The sequence below is a fragment of the Magallana gigas genome, chromosome 9, assembly GCF_963853765.1.
Source record: "Magallana gigas chromosome 9, xbMagGiga1.1, whole genome shotgun sequence".
NCBI lineage: Eukaryota > Metazoa > Mollusca > Bivalvia > Ostreida > Ostreidae > Magallana > Magallana gigas.
Window position 1 is genome coordinate 13,587,948 of NC_088861.1, and position 24,243 is coordinate 13,612,190.

General features: G+C 31.5%; 2 long non-coding RNA genes across 3 annotated transcripts; both read left to right on the forward strand.

Moving 5' to 3' along the window:
* The first annotated feature begins 1,122 nt into the window (after window positions 1–1,122).
* On the forward strand, window positions 1,123–6,704 carry LOC136271831 (uncharacterized). 2 transcript variants are annotated; one of them, XR_010709818.1, is made up of 7 exons: window positions 1,123–1,805; window positions 1,903–1,960; window positions 2,076–2,201; window positions 2,333–2,403; window positions 5,335–5,399; window positions 5,476–5,616; window positions 6,446–6,704. It is a non-coding gene; the product is annotated as an uncharacterized lncRNA (long non-coding RNA). The 2 variants fall into 2 exon arrangements; XR_010709817.1 differs by lacking the exons at window positions 1,123–1,805; window positions 1,903–1,960; window positions 2,076–2,201; window positions 2,333–2,403 and adding an exon at window positions 4,180–4,317 and having other exon boundaries at window positions 6,446–6,701.
* Window positions 6,705–16,597: 9,893 nt separating this feature from the next.
* On the forward strand, window positions 16,598–17,941 carry LOC136271838 (uncharacterized). The gene is made up of 4 exons (XR_010709831.1): window positions 16,598–16,735; window positions 17,029–17,090; window positions 17,181–17,318; window positions 17,747–17,941. It is a non-coding gene; the product is annotated as an uncharacterized lncRNA (long non-coding RNA).
* The last annotated feature ends 6,302 nt before the right edge of the window (window positions 17,942–24,243 follow it).

Here is a 24,243-nt window from a genome sequence, read left to right on the forward strand (position 1 = left end):
CTGCTGTAGCACTATTTCGATCATGCAAGTATATAGGGAATTTGTGTAAATTACAGTTCTTTAAATCCTGTTGAAAAAATATAACGAAAGTCAAACTGGATAAGTGATAATTACTATGTTTAATGCATTGGTACCTTGGGATCTGCACAATAAGGTTCATACTTCTTTTTTTCATTGGACTACTTGAGTGCAGAGCTAGTACGATTGTAAATAAGAGTCACATTTAAGGTTAATGTGTGAATACATGTTAATTAAAAGTAGATTAAGTTAAACTTTATGTGCACGACCGGCATCATTATTAAGTTGCACATTTCTGAAATTAATTTGTCAAACCATAACGAAAAATGATTGACATATTGTTAAAGGAGTATAAACCCACCAACCCACCCTCCTCATTTCCGGCTTCACGGTTAGATTTTAAAAAATTATTGTGTCAGTAAATATGTTTTAAAATATCAATGATTTACAAATATATCAACATCTTAGACCAGGTGAAGAGACGCATGTTACCGCCACAAAATCTCCCAGTTTCACCAGATACATCTTCATCATTAAAACTATCAAGTAAGATTGCAACTGCTGAAACTAATTGCGAGAAATGATCAGTAATATTTATTATAATTATATTTGGGGGTTTTTTCACGTGACCTAACAACTATTACCATTTTCACAGATAGTCACATTTGAACTGGGAAAAAAAGAAACATGAACATTCTTCATATTGGTTTGACAAGTATGATAGTGTTGTTAAAGTAATTATTGCTGTTCTGATTGTCTCATAATTGGTTTTAACTATTTCTAGTAAAATAAACTTTTTGTCCCATGAAGTTTGTGAACCAATACGCTGATCTATGAAAATACATACTGTAAAAGAATTAAATAAAGTTCATTATTTCAATGCTAAAATATTATAATTTTTCTTTTTAACATTTTTGACAAGTTTAATCATTGTAAACAAAATTCTTAAAAATTTGTGTGTTGCCAATATAAATGAGTTTTCTCTCAAATAATTATAAACATTCCTGATTGCTTTAGGCGCAGATTTTATTATGTAACTTAATACACCTCCCCCTTCATTAGCAATCACATTTTTACCATGTTTGCATAATTATATGCAGATTTTGGAGAAAAATATTGAAAGGATGAAGTTTGTTAAAGGAATTGTCACGTTCATGATAGAAGAAGAATATGAATGAAATAGATAAATGATATGGGATTTAGAAGAAGAGAAAAAGTCAAATGTTTTAATAGGTATGTTGGTTTCCTTTATGCATGTAAACAAAAGCTTACTTTTCAAATCGATGGAACAATAGCTTTTTTTCAATAAACTACACATAAGAACATACTAGTATATATGATTCATATAACGTGCTGCAAGAAATTGATGCAAGCGTCAAAAGAACGACCCGTAATTGATAGGAGCGTTTATAAATATAATTTTTTTCAGATCGAGGGATTTTGATCGACTCTGGCGCCTGCAATTTGCATAATTTACCCCCACCCCAAATATGCTTGTCTTATTAGATAGGCACTTGTCAGCTGATTCCGGTATACAACTCAATATGTTCATGAAATCGTACCATTGACATCAACTTTGACGATCTATGTAGAAAAGGAAGTGAACACTGCGTATTAAAAACTTAAAAATAAATTATTGAAAGTTATTCACTTGATATGTTGCAAGAAATTAACTTTTTTTTTAATCTTGTCTTGAACGAAACCATGAAGTCGTCTGCATTGGAAGTGAAAGAAGCGCAGTTGATTTTCTTTTGTATTGATGCCTTACATGCGAATGTCTGCAGAAGGTGATATATTTTTGAAATAAGTGTTACTGAATATGCGCATGCTTGTACATATATGAACAGATATGCAAACACTTGTTTCTTTTCTTTTTTATATCAGTACGGATGGAATTGTTGAGTGCTGTCCTGGATATTCATGGAATAAAATAGATGCATAGGTCAGTTTAATATAATATACTCTTTATATATCTTTTCAAGTCTAAGTTCCATACCATGTTTTAAACAAATGCACGAAAAGTCATGCATCTTTCCTATTTTAAATATAAAATTCAGGATGCCGTGCTGGTACATTTGGACAACATTGTGATATGCCATGTCCGTATCCACAATACGGACGCAACTGCTTGTCAAAATGTTCCTGCATTGAGGATCACTGTGATCCTGCTGACAGTTGTCCCGGTAAGTCACATGCATAATACGTATAAGGAGTAAGTCAATGACGTTTTGAATTTTTTAATAATTTTACCTAGAATCATAAAACAGTATTTAAACAGCAAGCTCTAAATGAAACACTGCTCTATTATTTTTAGATTGGACTAATAATTCAACAACGTTTCCACAGAGCACAAACATTTTCATTCATCTGTGGAGGTGAAAAATGGTATGCATAAATAATAAAATTAACAGAAACATGTGTGTTTTTAATTTAACTTTATAAAGTTTGATTCATGATTCGTTTTAATTAAGTTTGTATTTTAAAATAAAAATGATAAACATCCTTGTTTCTACATAAAATATATTCACCTATATACTGGGAGCCACTTGTGATCAACAGCAAAGCATTACCCGATTTTCCAGTTATTACATTTGTACATATATCAAGTGTATTATTATCAGTGAAAATTGTGTTCCTTTGTTAATTCGTATCATAACCCATCACTGTGTTTTTAAAAATAAATTTCATTCAAATTAAATAAATTGAATTCCTTTGGTAAATATTACATGTATAATTTGAAATTGTTCAGTTATTATCTTATAGATCTTGATTCAATTACAAAATAGGATCGACTCAATTCATCCACCATAATGACACTCACACTTGTCAAGGAATCAAAACACAGAATCATGGGGGCGCTCCTCTTTTCCGGAACATGCTAACGGCGATTATCAGTCTCTTTTCTCTGGCTCTCTTCATGTTTATATTATATATTTAAGGATTGTTATAAATCAAAGATCACACTTAATGGCCCATTATCAAAAAACATCATTTGTTATAATTCAGTATGATTGTAGTCATTGTTGATTAATCAATATTGTTAAGATCGAAATTGTCTATATTTAATTTGTATATCCAATTTGAAGCTATGTGCCTCAAAGTAACATTCGTCTAAAACCAGTCACAAGACTTTAATATCATGGAAAAACGTCGTTAATCGAAGAAAAAAAAATAATAAATTGTGAATATTCGTTTATTTCACGTAATGTGTGTACATACATGTACGTAAATATTTGTGTATAATATAATTTGTACAGGCATAACCGCTTTTAGAAATTTGAACGATAATAACAGGGTACATTTACGGTTTCTTACAACAATAAACTCATCATGCACATATGTCTTTTATAGCTAGATTTCTCACAATCTTTATTTATTAATAATTATATAAATCTTCAGTACAACTTTACAAAAAAATACATTTTTGGAGATACTTTATTTCTTTTGACTCAACGGTTTTGGTCTTGTTAATTTAACATTTGTTCTATTGTGTTAATAGTGTGCTACATTCGGTAAATGTTACAGCATTTTGGATATTATTAGTTGTTTGTATATAGCGTATACTGTACTTCCTTTTTCGTGAAGTTAATAGATTAGTGAACAGGTAATGCGTTTATGCTTATTTTGGAGAATTAAAGCAATCAACGCAGTTGGTATGTTTAAGCGTAGGTTGTTGAATTTAGCGAAAAAATGTCGAGAGTTGGTTAGTAATTCTTTGAGGAATATTTCAAAAATAATTTTAAAAATTCTAAACTAGAAGAGTTCTTAATTAAACAAAAAACAACAGACGGATATATTTAACAGTGTTGCAACTTCCTCAGGACTACCATTTCGTGTTTAATATGAGACACACACGAAAACCCTTCAAATACATTTATCTGTAAGCCAGCTGTACATGTCATCAATAAATTTAAAAAATCCACTAGAATTGGAATTACAATTCTTAACAACAAGTAACAATGTAAAAATGAATGAGATATAATACAAAAAAATGTTTACATAATTTTTTGAATAATTTCCTTACAAGTCAATATTCCCTAATCATTCGTGTTTTCAACAAAAAAAAAGTGAAAACGAGGAAACGTATCACGTCTTTCCAACATATACAGCTTTAGTGACATTTCCGGTGTGAACGTGTCATAAACATGTTAGTGTACTATATGTAAACTATTATAATAAGGAAATAATTTAATAATAGCTCCAAATAATTGAAAGGGCAACGCTGCAAACGATGATTCTGTTATGTTCATTGTTGTTTTCTTATTGTGGTGTATCAACTTGTATTCAGATATGTAAAGGGTAGGTTTGTTTTGATGTATACTTAAATAACATGTTCATGCTTTCGTTAAAAAAATACTTGATTATAGCAATCGACTTGTGTGAGTTTAATCCTAAATTAAGAAAAAAAATTTAATAAGCCACATTTTTGTCATCTAAACGGTTTAGGATTGTCACTCATTTATTTGCAATACAGTGTACTTCATTACCTTAATCTTAATTTTACAGCATTTTTGTCAGTACATGTATGTTAAGTTGACTACATACTTCCTTTACCATGCAGTTTATATATCATTGACCACGTAAATGTAATGCTAATTAGGATCGTTTAATAGATAAAAAGCAACCAATGCAATTGTAATTCTTTAGTCATCAAATTCAACACAAAAGTATAAAGCGATGATAGTAATATTCGTATTTATCCGTTATTCAGATTTCAAATATCAACAAAAAGTGATCTTTTAAAGCTGGGCAAGTCCATTAAAAAAACGCGGAACAACAGGCGATTTTCAGTACAGGAAAGTCAAATTAAGCTTTCCATTGACATCGTACGCACACGTATATATAAGTTTGTTGGGCTATTTTTTGTAAAGTGTCAATTTTAAATGGGCTGTTGGAATGACACACACAAACACACACTAAAAACGGGGCCTTGTAAAAAGTTATGACAATGTTGCAACATTTAGTAAAAGAGGTACCCACGAAAAGCCTTCAAATATCTTAAGACATTCAAGAAAATGTACTGGAATTAAAATTTTACTTTTAAAAGTGTTAATTCTACATAAAAATATGATGATCTTGTCTTTCGGGGTTACTTATCCAAACTATTTTAGCATTCATTATATATGTAAATTTTATGTAATAAGAAGGCTTCGACATTTATTAGGGTGTATTATATCGTGAATACTAAAAGAAATTCAACAAATGCCGCCATCAAATCTCTGTACGGTATTCCATATCATAAATTATTAACTCCACCTTAACGGACATTGATTTATTGAAAGCTTTATTTATATAAAAAAATATTTCTAAATTTAGACAAGACGAAAAAACAAAATGTTGCCTGGGATATGTTTGGAATGAGACTCTTAGAAATTGTTCAGGTACTTAAAAGTTTTCTTTCAATTTCTGACGTTAGGACATTTTCTTAATAATGACCGATTATTTTCATTTTATAAGCCTGCAATGATGGTTATATAGGGGAAAACTGTAGAACAACTTGTCCTGAACTGTACTATGGTCGGGAATGTCGACTTAAATGCAACTGTAACAAAGATCAATGCAATCATATAGCAGGATGTTCAAAGTTTGCATCAGAAGGTATGCTTTTTTAAGTATTGTGTAAGTTTATTTTTTTGGCATGAATGATAAAATACATGTATATGGTATGTGTAATTGTTAAGACATATTGACGACGTAATCAGGTAACTCATACTGCGATTTATTTTTATTATTATTTTATCATTTTTTTGGTTTGACAAAAGCACACAAACCGAATGCCGACATATGTGTGTGTGTGTGTTTCGGATACTTTGTTAACGTACATAAAATAGCTTATTTCATTTTTATGTCGCAGCTGTCGCTATGATTTGAATCACATTGAAACCCTTATTAATATGTACGTATTATGTACATATTGTTTGCACAGATGTACCGATCATAGTTGCTGGCATGACTTTTAAATATTAAACAACTCGAAGTTGCATTATGAGTTGAATAGGACTTGAATCACCTTGAAACCCTTATTAATATGTACATGTACGTATTACATGTATGTACGTACATGTATTGTTTGCACATAGTTGTTGGCATGACTTTTAAATATTAAACAACTTGATGTTGCATTAGTATGTGCCTGACATAGATAAATAGTTTTGCTGGTTTTACTTTTTATTACTTTAATTTGTTTTGATTGGGATTTTTATTTGATTTAAGGAAATTTGCGCATTTTAATTCCAACGTCGAAAACTATTCGAGTTTCAACTATTAAATTATCAACACCCAAAGTCATTGCTAAATATTCCGAAGTTTGGTATAAGAAAAATATTTAAAGTTATTTTATACCTATAATACAACTACTATCCAACTAATTTTTTCGGAGCCAATATGCAAGCAGATGAGCGAGTTTTCTAAATACTTTCTTTTACAGATAATACATCCACTACCCTTTTGGCAGAACAAAACCCTTGCACAAGGAAGAAAGCAGAAGCACTTGGTAATCCATCGTTACTACTTGGCATGTACTATGCTGTTGTTAGTCTTGTGATTTTTTCAGCTGTTATGATCGTATTATATATAGCTTTGTTTCTATTCGCTAAACGTTGAAAGTCAACATTGATTATTTTCACACGAAAATTCAATTTTTTGGAATAAACAATGTTGGAAAGGAGATTCTTTCTATTAATTTTTTAAACATCAGATTGAGTTTATATGCATTTATATTTTCACCTTCAGAATTGATGCATTGTTTTTTAAACAAAGAAAAATGCCCAGGAGCCACTTCCGTCATTTGATTAACAATAGTCATAACTCCAATCAAATAAACTTTTTAGTATCACAAACTATTTTCTCAATTAAGTACAGTACATGTATATCATATTTAGTTTGATCTCATTTTTTTAATATTTGTATGTTAACATTATTTAAAAATTATATGTAAGCTGCTTGCCACATCCTACTACTCCCAAAGTTGATGTTTTAACAAACCTGAATCCATTTTTTCCTAACGATGATTCCACAAAAGTAATAGCTTTTGTGGCCATATTGATTTTGAAAAAAAAAACGTACTAAAGATATTGTACTAATGTTTTCCTATGTTAAGGAAATATATCTTCCTATGTTAAGATTCCCCTATCGGGACCACACTCTTACCAAGTAATTTGAATAAGCTCAGTTCCTGAGAATGCTCTCACACTTCCTGGTCAAATAGTTTTTGAATAAAATATCTTTAAAAAAATTATCTCAAATTTAATGTTGAAACTTTTACACCCCCACCATTGTGGCCCATGTGCCTCTGAGGATTTTAATCATAATTTGAACAAAATTACATATTCATACTATCTGAGGAGGTTCCACATTTTTTTTAGTTTATCTGCCCCAATGGTGTGTGAAAATTTTTCAATATTAATAATTTTTGATAATTTGATAATAATTAAAAAAATTACCAAAAGTTTAGCACATACCTAGCCTCAATAATAATGATTTGAACTTATATCTACATGACCAGAACTAAATGCTTCCAACCAGTTTAACAAGATTAAAACATTCGGACCTAATGACTTTAAAAAAGAAGGTTATTTAAAATGCTAATAGATTTTTGATAGTTATAATCATCTCTCTTTGACAAATAGTGACTATTCAATTTTACAAACTTGAATTGTCTTCAAAAAATGCTTTCTGCCAAGTATCGTGAAAGTTAACCCATTGGCTTTGGACGAAGTGAAACGTTTGAAGCGATCCAAATATACTAGTACCCCTCCAGCAGAGGATACATGTATAAAAGTGTGATATTGTAAAATGACAGTATGTGTTCAAAATGCCGATGCCGAAGATCAAGATCAAAGAAATGATAACTCAGAGCATTTACTGGTAATTCAAAGCCGATCTGTGTCCCTCTAAAAGTTGGTTTTATAAAACAACAAATATGTTTTAACAACGTGTAAAGGAACATAACGCTAAAAACAAATTTCTCAACCCAAAATAGTGGGTTTCTTCTTTAAAAAAGTGTCTTAATTTCAAATGCATGCAGTTGCCGGTCTTCTGTATTGATTATGTGTATCTGAAGTAATCTACGACGTTCATCGAAGATGCATACAATACCGGTGTAGCTCTTGTTTAAAACGGTTGTGGAATTGGTGCATACTTTAACCTGAGAGTGCAGAAAATTACCAGCAATGTATGCTAGTAGAAAATTAAAACTCAAAGAGAAATGTTATGCTTGGATATGAACAAATGTCTGTCAGAAGTATTTGGTATACTTATATTTCATCTGTACTTGCATGAAGATGATTTAATTTTCGAGACAGACTATCTACCTTCACTTTACTAGACAAATACAAAGGAACAACAAGAACGATGCGGCAAACTCAATCATATATCAGTTTACCAGCTAATTTTTGTTGTTAGTCCTTTTGTAAATTAGAATTATACAGTTTTGTACGGGTGCTGGCACATGTGTTTTATGTACTTATACGAACTGATTGCAGATTTAAAAAAAAATGTCTTACTCTTAGAGACAAGTACACTTCAAATATGATGTGTTTGCCAATCACTTGTAAACTTGTACCAGGCTTGAGTTTTGGTCTTTTAAGTTTTGGGAGTTCATTTTAATCAACTCTCATCTTGCGTTAACTTTTAAGAATTTTGGCTTCTTCTCTGAAACTGCAAGGGATATCTTTACAATATTTGGTGTAGAATCTGCAGAAAAATGTAATTTATGTAATACTTTCTGATCTGACTAGGAGCTTAAAAGATGAGACAACACATGTATTGCGAATTTAGTCATTTTATTAAATTACTAGAAGTTAACCAATATAAGGGGAGATTATTTGAAATCTACTTGCATAAAATTTACGACAAAAATCTTTACACTTCAGCTGATAATCTCCCCTGTTAATACTGAATATGATATACCAGTTTAATACAATAATACAAATAAAAATTTGGCGTCATATTAAACAAAAAATGCCAACAAATAATAATTCTGACGATAAATTCTGTTCGTTTACACTGAACACTAAAGTCCGCCAAATTGACGCTGAAACTTGTCACGCGTACTGACCCACAAATTTGATTGGTCAACAAGCATTGCGGGTAACCCTTGATGCTGAACCCAAAAAGGCACTATACATACTAATAAATCACATTAAAAGAAATCTCATAAAGTTTACATAAATGTTATTATTTAACAATAATACTGTATAATATGAATTTTGAAATTCATGACCCCAACCTCCAAAAGACCATAAATCATAGGAAAAAATGTAAACAATGATGCAAGTTTCAAAATATATTCCCTACCATTGGACATGCAGCAAAGACACTAAGTTTATGGTAAGCAGGGAAACTGAAAAAAAAAATTGAAAAATATGAGAAAAAAGCGTTCTACCAAAATTGTGTGTACATGGTCCCTTTGTCAGGGGATCAGGTGCAAGGGCTGGGTCAATATACACGTATCAATACAGCGCATTTCATTTAAAAATTAAATATTAGAAAATGGTCTTTTCTACTTTTACAGCAAGGGGGGTATAATGAATTACATGTAATGGCTATGATGTCCACGAAGCGTTCTGCCAAACTTGTGAAATTCATGGCTCCCTGGGTCAGAAATTCAGGCCTTTGGGTAGGGACAATATGACTTCAGAATGATATAGCATGCAAAGTTAGAATTTTCACAGTCAATGGAAATTACCTATTTTTATTGCGGATTATATTTTTCTTAAATTGTGGAATTCAATGTGCAAAGTGTGGATTTAGACATTTTGGGGGTGGGGGAACAGATAAGGCCATATAGTTTGTGGACATATATTTTTAAGTTGAGTTACTCTGATACATGTAACATCTTATGTTGGTTTAAAGTTTCGTCCGTTCAAGATTTGTTTTATCTTCGTTTTTAAAAATACAAGGTAAGTTATCACCTGGCAATATTAAATTAATAAATGTGTTCTGTTTTTAGGAAATATTCTTTCAAATTCGGTGCATTGTTTGCTTGTAACAATAATATGTATGCATAGTGTGAGCATTGTAGATAAAATTGTGACTTTGTTTTAAAGGATTGACCATTATCCTTTTTACCAAAAGTTTACAATCTACATAGTTATAATTTAAAGAGGGTATTTAACATTTACGACCCTTGTTCCTCTCCCCATCATGAATTGATGTTTACAGACGTCAAACAATAACCTGCAGGAGTAAGAGACAGAGGAGTCTCGGAAAAGGGTTTAGATCCCACTATGAAGCAGAAAAACGATTACCGCACAGGCCCACACCCGGACTATGTTCCTTTAGTGACCGCCAAGACTTGAGGGACTTTTAGGTGTTTTTTTTCCAAATTATTCACGGCGTAATATCCTACATTTAAAACATCGGCTGATACAGTAGTGCATGTATAGATATAAATGTGGGCCGCGATTCACAAAGATTTTATGATTTTTTTTACACTGCACATTATTTAGTGCTAAATAAATTTTCAGTTAAGGAAGGAGTGCTCTTTTTAAGGGACCTACTTCTTATAATAAGAAATTTATGAAATTTTGACACCGTTCAACCGATTATAAAACCAAACGATTTAATCAGTTTAATAAAATTTGATTATCTTAATTTCGCATCAAGGTCAGGTCAAGGACACTTCTTTTTTCTGAAAAATAATTATAGTTAATTGCAGTCATGTAGACATCTGTTTAAGATATTAGATTTCTATTATTCAATGAAATGATGTAATATCAGAGTGTCTATCGGCTAATACTACTAAGTTGGAAAAAATATTTAAACTAAAATCAGTATTGCTTAGCCCGCATTACCTGTATTTTTTCTTAAAGTTTATAGATTTTTTTAAATTATTGTTATGCTTCCAATATCAAAATATTCCTGATTTTTACATATTATGAAGACCTTATATAAAGATATAAATTCGCAGAAACGGTACTGTATTGACTATTTAATAAGAGAAAAATTCCGATTCTGAATTGCAAAAACATGTAATTTTTCTTACGCCAATGTTCCGCCAAAAACAGTACTTTTTAGATTCTATATTTTGATTACCATTTCTATGTCAAGTTGTATGAATCAGATAGTAAAAATATTTTATTTTCTTTTTATCTTGATTTTATGATGTAAACAAATTTACGTTTGACAAGTCGTAAATCAGAAAAGACTCCTTACATAAGGAAAAGAACAAATTCATAAAAATACTCAGCTGAACTTCTTAACTTCATACTGATATTAAGTTCGGCGTCATAGTAACAAAGAGCGCTCTTTTGGAAAGGAGGTCAATTTTGTTGTGTTACGTAAAACTGCAGACGGGTGTAAACAAAGTCGTTTGGCAGTGTCAAAGTGGAAGGAAAACAGACAAGTATTCCTTTTAAAGGAATTATTGGCATGTAATTATATAATATTGTATCATTGGTCAGCTCTGTTAATGTAATGCAAAACATTATTTATGGTAAATGCAATAAGCTTTGTTGATTTTCTGAAATTTAGCGAGGCATGGATACACTTTGAGTAGGCGAATGGTGTTTCCAAGTAATATTTCTACGCATGTACAGTCAGTTCAAGCATATATTTTACAACATACAACAAAGCATAGCATAGCATTGAAATCTCATACCATAGCATTGGAATCTCATACCATAGCATAAAATCTCACAGAATCTCATTCCTAATAGCATAGCATTCAACATGATTTTTAAATTGGTTTTAAATGTTTTTATTTGAAATAATAAATGTTCACAGTGCTTATTAGTAATAAACTTATTATTTTACTTCGAAATGTGTGGAACTCTTATGTGTATGGGGGCGTTTTTGATTAAATTTCATATTAGCATATCATAGCATAGCATACCATATCATTAGGCCCTTCATTTCAATTTCTCATAGCATAGCATACAAATCTCATTGTATTGCATTGAAATGACTGTAACTGAATAAATGTCACTGGCGTCGGAAGCAAATTGAAAGTTGGGGGGCTAGACTAATCCTTCGAAATATTGAGAAAAAAGGAATTTCTAAAATCACGGAAATCCTAATCCGGGGGGGGGGAGTATACCAAAAGAAAAAAAATTACTTACCCAATTTTTTTTTCCCAGAATCATGAAATTCCTTATCCGTGGGGGGGGGGGGGGGGGGGGGAAGATACTATGCTTCTGAATCCAACTTCTCAATCTTTCAAGGTAAATTTAGGAACAATAATCTTTCCTGCGAGAAAAAGTGGGGGGGGGGGGCTTAACCCTCTATCATGCTATGTTTCTAATGGTTAGGTATGTCTTTGCAAAAAAAGTGGGGGGGGGGGGGGGGCTAAGCCCCCCCTAGCCCCCCCGGTTCCGACGCCTATGAATGTTTACTCTCAAGTCAATCGCATTGGAATAACGTTTTAAGTAATCTACATGCAATTAAAGGTTTACATGAAGCTGTCATTCCATAGTAAATAAAGTAGTACAAGGCACAATGCGTGCGCAAGTAGTAATATTTGCCGGAAGCCTCATATGGACACAACTGTGATCGGCCGTAGCCAATCACAAAAAGGAGCCAAACTGGAACGGACAAATGTTTTGCATAAGCGTTGCTTGTTGATGATTATAAACATATTATACTGGGAAAATTTAGTCATGCGCTAACGTCGATATATAGACTAACGCATGGAGTGAGGTAGCACAGAAGTTGAGCACGAGGGGAGTAGGTACCAGCAGGTCACCCGCTAAAGTAAAACAAAATTGGCCCAACATCTTTTCAAACCTCAGAAGCGAAATATCGAACTTTTGGAGGACAGTTTCTGGCACAGGTCAGTTGGTCATTGTTCTATAAATTTGATCGGTTATATTCCTATATATCCATTGGGCCTTTGCCAATTATTGTAATTGTGTTTGTGCCAATAAAATATTTGTATATTTGTATTTGTATAAAGCTTACAGTAGATTTAACATACGTTCCAAACTATTTTACTAAGCCTTACATTTGTTAGAATGACAAATGATCACAAATAAATTCCAAATTGCTTAATTTTCATTACAAACAGAGCAAACGTTCTTATAAATCTGAGTGGCAGTTGTATCTCATTCAACTTTCAAGATCAAGGTAATTCTCCCTATGGCTCTTCTGCCATATGTACCATAGAAATGCCGGGCGTCCGTCCGTGGGTCCGTGTGTTCGTGCGTCCGTGCGTCCGTCCGTCACACTTTTTTGTCAGCGCTCTCATGCCTACAAATTTTGACGGATTTTCATTAAATTTATACGAAATGTTTATACCACTATTACCTTGGTCAAGTTCGAAAATCAGCATTGGCCGATACTTTTTGTTGGAGTCATGGGACTTTGACAACAATAATGACTCCGTATTATCCAACAATTGACCTTGTAAGCGCTCTCATGCCTACAAATGTTGACGGATTTTCATTAAATTTATACCAAATGTTTATACTACTATTACCTTGGTCAAGTTCAATAATCAGCATTGGTCGATACTTTTTGTTGGACTTATGGGACTTTGACCACAATAATGACTCCGTTTTATCCAAAAATTGACCCTGTAAGCACTCCCATGCCTACAAATTTTGACGGATTTTCATTAAATTTATACCAAATGTTTATACCACTAATACCTTGGTCAAGTTCCTAAATCAGCCTTGGTCGATAGACTCGATACTAGTATACTGCTTGACCGGCGGGAGGCCCAGGAATTTTTTTCTTGTCATAATGGTCATATAGTGTTAATGCATTCAATGTTTAAAAATCGCCTTTTTTACTTTTGCTGATACTGAACATAAACTGACTGCATATGAAAAAAACCAAAAACCGTCTATCATAATATCACATTTCATGTCTCCCAATACAAGGATTTAAATCCGGGGCGGGGTCAAAACACTCATATAGTGCTTAGGACAGGGTGTGGCTAAAAGGTTCATTTAGTGTTAGTGTATATATTGTTTAAAATTCAGAATAAAAACTGAATGCATTTTTAGAAAAAAACATTCAGCCATCATCTTTGATAATTTGTCATATCATCTTCAAGTAAAGCAAGGGTTATGGCTTGGAAGGGGGTATATATTTGTCTTACTATATTTTTCTGCTCAGGAATTTCAATGAAATAAATCAGTAAATGCACATGCACATATTTAGAAAAGAGCGGTTTCTCAAAGTTAATATATCGTGAAAGCACAAAAAGTCCAAAGGGGAGGGGATGGGGGGTGGGGGGTAACAGTTAATAGAGTTATCTTCCCGTGTTTCTTCATAATGAAGTTATCGTTATTTGCTTGGTCATATTTAGTAACTAATGAATATAATATACTAATGTAAGATGTATCATAAAAAAAAGTTATGCAAGTTTCTTTTTTTCATTTGAAACAAAACCAGTTCATGTACTTTCTAAATAAACAAATATATTTGTTAATAATAAAGTAACAATAAGATTACCCACATCTGATAAGCAGTACCTGTAAAATGGTTTTGTATAAATGCCAGATGGTGAATTCAAATTCTGGAAAAGGAGAAGTAAGTAACTCATGATGGTTTTTAAGCTGTATTTGTTTGTTTGTTTGTTTACTTATTTATTTATTTTTTTGCTTTAATGCCCACAGGTAGAGTTACTGTCCGCCCTGGGGAGAGAGGAGGTTGTTATAAATAGCCCACGCATGCCAGCCACCTTGTATTAGTTTATCTATGAAAACATATACACATTAAATCTATCTTGAGAGTTAACAAATATGAGAACATTATTTTCTATCAGAGTATTGCACATTTTCAATATCAAGTTATGCACTGTATAATGATCTTTAAGTTTTTCGCTAAAAGTATAGGTTTTCTAGTCCTCTCTTAAACGATTTCAGGCAGGGGGTGGTCGTCATTATAATATTATGATTTTTCTACTCCGTAATTGAACTTAATTCAATGCGTATATCAGACTCCTTCACAAGTTTGTGTATAGGCTTTCCATGGTACTCAGGTGACCGTTAAGACCCATCTTGTTACTTTATGGTATTATTCAAAGAAACATACATGTAAGTAGAGATAGTGTTTTTGTGAGTAGGTTGATAAATTCATGACAAGACAATGATCTCGAAATTACCTTATTTTATCCGTTATAAATATGGCGAACTTTTTCAACTGAAAATACATTGGATTGAGAGCACACATGTTGTCATATACTTGTATCTGTTTTTTAAGGTGGAATATCCCTCTGCTATAAATTTTGCCATAATTTTTTAAAAATATTTTATATTGATTTTCATCAAAGTCAATATCAATCGATTCATATGAAACAAATTTTAAGTGATGAAGCGCTGCTAGATTTTTCAAAAGTTGATAAACTGTCTAATCATGATATGAAGAAAACTAGACATAGTGATTAGAAAAAGCAAAATTTTACCATCGCAGCATAAAATTAAAAATCCAAAATGTATATGAAAATAATATATAGTTATATACATTTTCAATTCATATTACAAAACAATTTGAAGCGCTGCATTTTAGTTCAGAATAGCACTTTGTTGTATAGGTTTGGATAAAAATTGCTTCAATAAGCAAGAGTTATCTTTCTTTATCATAGACTATTGAAGGTTTTACATACATGTTTTACATACAGTGCAAGAAAAATTGCCACAGTTTCTTAAATTTCAGAAAAGGTTTTCTTTAAATTTGGATAAAATGATAGTGTATGGATATATATATATATATATATATATATATATATATATATATATATATATATATATATATATATATATATATATATATATATATATATATATAAGAAATCCTAGAAATGTAAACCAGAGCATTTTGTTATGTAACACAAAAAGGGGTTCAAGTGAATAATCTTCCAGTAATTGGTATGATATCAATACAGGGATATACTGTCTTGAATCAAATGAGCTGAGATATTAGGGTTTTTTTTCAATTCTTTTCCCATATCTGCTCCCTCAGAATAGAAAAGCTTTATTCAATTTTAAACATTTGAAATGTTATAAGTTTTAATTGAACGATTTCAACTAAGTTTTTTTGTTTCTCTTTTGTTCTCTCTAAATATTTGTTCAATCTAGCTTAACTTTGTTGTAGCTGGTTTTATCTTGAGATTTTCGGATATGCTCATATTGGTATATGTGATTCCTGTTTTATGATACATGTCCATGTTATTTTTATTGGAGATAAGACATACAGTGGTACCTCTTGATAGAGTAGCTGAATAGAAATGTGATAGAATCGCTTTATGTACATCGAAATAAAGCCATGTCGGTCTCTGGTAAGTTGACTGAATGACAGAAATTATTTCTGTGTGCGGTTATTTTTTGATAACATTTGATCAATGAATTTTGGTGGAACTGGAAATATCGAGTTGTTGAGTTATGATACGTGCTAGTAACTGTTGGTTAAACTGATTAAACTGTTGATTTAAAGTTTTTTCATGATTATAAATGTGTAGTCTTTGAAATAAAAAAAGTGTTCAATAACAAAGCAATATAGAAATAATGACGTGCTAAATGAACTTCATTGTCATGTTCCTCTTCACCGGAAAGAGACAATTAATATTTTTTCACGAGAAAACGTCAGTGTAATATGTCTATCAGACGGGAAGTAGACTCTACAAGCTAAATTACTTTAAATATAACTCGTGATGAAAATTTTATTTAATACATTTGATACGAATTCTCAAAATGTATAGAGAAAGTATGGACATAACCATGATTATATTCATTTTATACCTTGGATTTTCCAATTCAAAGTTTTGTGAAAGGTATTATTATTTTATTATCATCTTGTTTTCTGTCTGGCTATATGTCTGTGAAAAACAGTTATATAATTTAATATAAAAAACACGCACATTTCATTTAACCGAATTAGCATTAATGTGTTTTTTTTTTTTTTTTATGCAAATCTCACTTGTATTTCGTGACATTATAAATGCATTTGACATGTAATATACATAATCACAACTGTTTATCTAAACGATCAATATATTACGTTTGGTTTTATACGTTGTCGAGTTTTCTAACATATAAATATAAAGTGAAAAATAATTTCATTAAGATCCAGAGTTCTGGAATGTTGTCTTGGATATATTTGGAACAAGATAGAGAACAGATGTATTCGTAAGTTTAAAATCAAAAGGACTTTGGCCGTTCAGTAATTATTTGTATGTATTTTTGCCGGTGCTCATCGTTATTTGTTTTAATGGACAGCATGTGGCAAAGGCTATATTGGTCAAAACTGTAGTATTCCCTGCCCTTCTCCGCATTATGGTCAGGAGTGTATGTCACTGTGCAACTGTGCTGATAACCAGTATTGTAACCACGTTCATGGATGTATAAAACCACAAGGTAAATGTCTCGAAATAATATGTTTCCTCCTTTTTTACATACTAAAATTGTTTCACTAATTTTGGTGGAGATTCATTTTCGTGGAAAAAATTAAAATCAGTTTTAAGAATCAGTTTTATAGAGGCTTAGTCGATAATTTCAACAAAGCATATATATTATTAGAAATTGCACTTCAAAATTCACTGACATCTAATTCCGTGGATCAATTCAAAAACGAAATCCACGAAAGTTGTATTCTACAAATATTGATGAAAACACAGTATTAGAAATAGTACATGTATACATTTCGTAATTTCAACATTGCGTCCGTCATGCGCTAAAACATTTTGCACTGCGTAAATTCATTGTCGTTCTGTAATTTCAAAATAATCTTTTTTTCTTCCTAATTGACATAATAAACAAACATTTCAAAAATATTCATCTTGCAGGAGATGCCTGTCAAAATACAATGCTAAAGCCAGAGGAACACATGAATACCACGTCTCTTATGTGGGCTGTTATAGTTTGTCTGTTTGTTATATCTATAACTTTTTTCACTACATACTTGTACCTCAAACTCAGAAAGAAACCAAATGTAGATGTGTCACAGACTTTGTAAAAGCTAATAAAATTGTTTCATTTACCGTTCTGTTTAATTGTTTATTTTCCATCAATTTTATCTTTATGTATTTGCACATAAAAACAATAATTGTGGTCAAGGGAAAAAGAAATATCTCATGTTTTAAATATCATCGACAAACGTTTTTTGCTATGGTAATATTATGAAACGAATACTTCCTCTTTCTGTTAAAATTAAGAGATTCCTTGTTACTTCGGTGATATATTTGGGCATATTTCATGTCATAGCAGATGCCCGTCCATTGGTGGGGCTTGGATTATGTTTATCACTTAAATTGATTTCTTGGGGTAAAGCAAATAGATACATTTCATGTTTAGTAAACTCATAAAGTGAATATACGGACCAAATAATCATATTCTAGTCAAATAGAGAAGACTGATCAGATTTCATCACTATGATATACCTACATCTTGTATATACAATGTATCTCCCATCCAAAAAATGCATAAGCTTTTCTGCGGTATAAGAAATAAATAAATTGTTTTTAGGATACATTAATGTATACAATTATCATCCAAAGGACAAACTGGCTGATGTTTTACCTCTACTTAAGAAGTTTCAGTATATGTCCCTAATGGATAGCATTTGTTTACTCTCCTGTATCATTTGGTTTATGGACATGTTCTATATTTTAACCATTGACTTTCACCCATCCTGCTGTCAACAACATTAACATTGAAAAAAACCTCAATTCTGTTGTTAACTCAAACCCTTAAAGAAAAATAAAAAAAGGTGGTGACGGTGGAATTCTTTTTTGTTTTAATTGATTTAAAAAATCAAAAGTATTTGCCATATATACAGTACCGATTAGACCCAACCTAACACCAGAGTAAACCTCAACTTAACCCAGGATTTACTTTTGGGGTTTACACTGGGTTACATGTACGTTTTGAAAATGTGGGTACACTTTGCGTTTACTCGGGGTTTACTTTGGGTTTACTCGGAAATTGATTTTTGGCTCAACTGTACGCACTTGAGTGTGAAGCATACCCATATTTCATCTTACCATCTTAAAGATTGTAATTCCTGCCCCTTGTATATTCCGCCTACACTTGTAGCGTATGTAGCGTCTGCTCTCAGGGGTACATGTATACTCCTGATCGGGTTTATCTCTCTGTCTACTCTGGGTTTACTCTTGGTCCATCCTAGTATATGAGTAACCCCCCTCCCCCCCACCCCCCCCCCAAAAAAAAACCCAAGTTTTAATTTGGGTCTACTTTCTGTTATGTTGGGTCTGATCGGTGCTGTAGTTAATTTACTTATATCAATATAGTAAAAGACCAGGGACCACGTCGCTCACCTGAGATACATTGGCCATAAAGATATACAATCAAAGCAGATAACTGTAATCTAAACAGCTTTAAAAACTCAAATACAAATATTTAAGCAAATTATGGTTCAGTGATTGTTATGTCAAGAATTGAAACTATGGATGCTTTTAAATAATCATATTAGAATTATATAATTGCAGTAACTGTTCTAAATAAGAATGTTTACCCACACATTCATATACTGCTTTATTAGCCTCTCCTGGGACCCATAACTATTATGGAGGGGGACGGGATATTGTTTAAACTAAATTCTATATTACATTTCTATTTTTACACTTAAACTGTTTCTATTGGGTAAAACATTGTTCCAAATCTACAATATATCATTCGAATTTTCGAATAGATGTAAAAACAATTTTCAATATGTATTATATATTCAAGCCATTATAAAACTATAAAACATTCAAACCACCCTGCAGCCCAAACCGTTTTTCAGGTGTGAATGCAAGAATGGCGGCACTTAGCGCCGGATTTGGCTCTTTTTCGGTCGCTTCTGGTGCGTTCATTTCTTAACCTAAAATCCATCGGGAAGCCTTAATATGCCCGCGTACTAAAATTAGACTAGCATGAATAAGAATGCCATGTATAAACATTTATGTGATCACGCCTCTAACAGAGCCCTTTCTATTCTACATGGTACACATATACTATACACCATGGTTTCAACAAAGAAACCACGCCCATGTAAGTACAGATTAAATTAAATCAATGCTTGACAACTTTGCATGTTCAAAGTCATTGTCCTAGTTAGCTCATAACATTCTACCTTTAACGTCACGTGCGTGATAGAATTTTTATTCACAAAGTTGTTTTTTTTTTTTAATTCAAACTTTCATGTACAAGTTATTTACATCTTCTTATATATTTAGTTTACAGTGCATACACATCACATATTCACTTCATTTGAGATTTAGAATATAAATATAATATAAACACAGTCACATACTGAAGATAAAAAAGCACATGTACAGACAAGTGTATACACCGACAGACAGACATATATATGCACAAACAATCTCGAAAACTTGCTTTTATCACCCATGAAAGTTTGAGTATTTTTAGTTATGAGGTGGGGGGGGGGGGTGAAAGAGGGTGGAGAAAGAGAGTGGAACACTATCTATTAAAAACTCATACAGATGCAAGAAGATACATAAAAGTAGACATATTTTTTTGTCATTATTTGCTTACAATTTCCTTGCAACTATTATAAACACATTTTATAACAAATCGCAAATAGTTTGCCAATACTTTTCATACTCAGCAAATTTACAATTCTTCAACAACAGTAGTTTCTCAATATGTATTCTATCAGTGACAGTTTGTTTTAACATGAGCGTCGAGAGGTTTGGGACATTCTTATATTTACTGGCAAAAATAAATTATTTTACTGTAAGAATCAATATGTTTTGAAGTCTATACATATTTCTGTTTTTGAATTTACCAAAAAGTATAGTTTTTTTTTTATCAAATGTCATTAAAAAATTAAACTTGCTTCTTAACCATTCTTCAAAGTAGAGCCATATTTCTTTGACATGAAAACAGTCCACAAATAAATGTTCTATAGTTTCTATATCTTGATTACAGAAAGAACAGGCTGGCGAATGAATTATATTGAGTTTGAAAAGGTACTCATTTGTTGGCAAAATTCTATGTAAAATCTGGAATTGCAACCATTGAAATTTGGATTCTTTCGAGGTTTTAAATGGGAGTTCAAAAATATTATTCCATTCGGTTTCTGTATAAGCAAATCCACTTTCTGTCCACTTCTTTACTGAACGAATTGATTCTTTTTTGTTATCGATGAGTACATAATACATATCCTTACACCCTTTGCTTTGTTTGTAAAAAATACTGAGAGAATTTGGAATAAATGGTCCATATTCTACCTTATTATTATTTAAGGACTTTAATCTTTCAAAAACTGCTCCTTTCAAACTCCTATATTCTAGAAAATTGGTCTTAACATTTGAGTTTTCAAGAGTTTCAAGGCTTACAAAATTGCCTTCTTCTCTCTTCAAATCTTTAATGAATTTATAACCACAGTTGAAATAATTCTTAATAAAAATTGATGAGTTATTAATTTTTATATTAGGATTAAACCATATATGTTCATTAAGTACTTTTATGTCATTTTGGCTATAGGACATAACAATTTTAACCAAATCTAGTAAAACTTCTTTCCAAAACTTGTTACTTATCTTATTGCTAATAATAGTAGTAAAGTCTAAACCTTTTTCCCATAGGGGTTCTATTTTTAATCCTAATTCTGATTCAAAAAGTTTTACCCACTTTGTATTACAGTGGATAAGTCTTCTTATCCATGTAGATTTCAATGCACAAACAAATTCCATATAGTCTATCATTTTTAATCCCCCATATCTGTAATCTTGAATTATCATGTTTTGCTTTACCTTATGGACATTGCCTCCCCATAAGAAAATGTAAATTTCTTTCTCAAACTGTTGAAGGTATTCTACAGTAGGTTTTGGTATAGTTAGGATTAAGTGGTTAAGTTTTTGTATTATCAGAGTTTTAATCACAATCAATCTTCCAACTGATTTCTTAATTTTCATTGCTTTATCAAATGGGTTACTTCCAAAAATGTTGATAGGTTATTAAGTTCTACCATTTCATTCAAATTAGCAGAAAATTTAACACCAAGTAGATCAAAAGTGGGATTGTTCTAGTCAAGCTTCCATCGCGAGTGGTGAAAAACTTCTTTTGAATTTTTTTTTTAATTCCGATCCATACCATTTTAGTTTTGGAGAAATTTATTTTTAGACCAGATATGCATGCAAAATAATCAAGTTCTCTTAAAAATACCATCCATGGACTGAGGCGATCCATCAAATATTATTGAAGTGTCGTCAGCATATTGCGAAAGTTTGTATTCTACACCATCAATTTCAATTCCACGAATTTCTTTATTATTTTGAATCAAAATCCCTAGAACCTCCGCACATAGCAGAAAAAGATACGGGGAAATGTTTATTCACAAAGTTACCAAAGGTTAGAAATCACGAGTTGATTTATGATATTCAACATGTTACAACATTTAGTTGCAGCAGAGACATTGAAAGTAGAATGAAGCAGTTTTTTTCTCATTTAAACCATGAGTAAATGTATGTCTACTTCTTTTTTTACATAATTTAGATTGTGCAAATATACACTACTGTTAAACGGAAAACAATAGACATACATGCGCTGACTATGTATGAAGTCATGCAGTAAAAAAGTGGGGGATCCTCATTATCTTATGGCGATTCAAGACATCGTGATGGCCTTTGCCAATTAAAACATATTTGCACTTGGCAACAACATATATTTTTAACGAAAATACGTGAAGTTGCAGTTTAGATGTTGACCATTTCTGCAACTTTAAGAAAAATTCTTCTGTTAAAAGTTTATTTTCTTGGAAATATTGCATTTCTTTAAGCACAGTCATCCTTGGAAATATTTAGAATCAACACTGCAGTATATTAATCTAACCTTGTGTTACTTTTGCCTATCCATTTGCAAGCATGTCCCTTCATTTAAATATAACCTGATAATTATGTATCTAAAATTTCGATAGATTTTCCCAACTTTTAATCAGAACAAATGAAACAAAATTAAAACATATTGAAAATTTGCCATAAAAAGATATTTACAATTATTTGGTAGGCAAAGATCACCAAAGGCACACTATAACCAGTAAATACAGGCTTTGTAACGACCGTCACAATTAATCATTCTCTGGTAAACCCATCTATATTGAGTGCAAAAGCGCTCGTTAATGAAATACATTTAACAAGTCTCTGAGATAAACTGAAATAAACTATTCGAAACTAACAAAGTTAAATATGCAAGGATAAAAAACCGTGAAAACACATTCAAACACAATTATTTCCTCGACTGTCGCAGTTTACCTCCTTTTAATTTGTTCAAAATGTCAAATTCAGCCACTTATTCAAAAATAAGGTTGAAGAAAGTTGGAGTCGTATTAAAATAAGTAATTAAAATGTTATTACCCCAGTGATATGAAAAAAAAAATATCATTAACATTATCTTTTTTTGACAACTTGATGTTTTGGGACAAAATGTTCGGAATTTTTTCGACGGTCTCTTGACTGGAAAACATCGAGAGCATGTTTGCGCAAGTACCATTTTTAACTATGATGTGTATAATTGTGTTGCAGGAAGTATTTAATTTTTGTGATGTCACATATAAAAAGCTACTGGATAATGGTGACATTCAAGAATAATGTGATAGATATCCTCTGTGTACTGTTTAAATATGATTTGATTGCTTTTTTATCAAGAGCGCAAATGACTTACTGAAGCAGCGCAGGCGCAGTGTTTATACAAAATGCAGATAACATAAAAAATAAAATGTCATTTATTTAATATTTAAACGTACAATTGCTGAAAGTTATATAAATATAGGTATTAAGGAAATTCTTTGAATACTATGCGGTCATAATTATGGTCGGGGCGAAATCAAATATATTGACCAAAATCAATACCTCATGATACTCAAAGAATTATTCCCTATCGCATTAAATCATTTGCAACAATTAGATTTCATATATTTCCTCATTTTGATTACAGTGTGTTCTTTATTATATGTTTGTGTTTATTAATTAAGAAATTAAGAGTTTCGTAAATGTTGCAGAATAACCTCCGAGAGGAAATACTCACCGTTATGACCAAAACTAAGACGTGAAATCTTTTAAAAAATACGTTTTGTAACTCTTTTCTGAAGTTACATGCCTGTAGAAGAAATAGAATGCTTTTTTTGGTGATCCATGCAAGTTATGAAGGTAACAATCAATAACATAGAAAATAAATAGATTATATAACCAGCTAAAGCAGTTATGTATTTTTACTGCAATTTCGCTACCTTTATATTCCGAATGAATCACCAAAAAAAGCATTTTGTCAATTCAATAGTGTAACGGTTTAATAAACTATGGCAATTAACGTGTTTAACGAT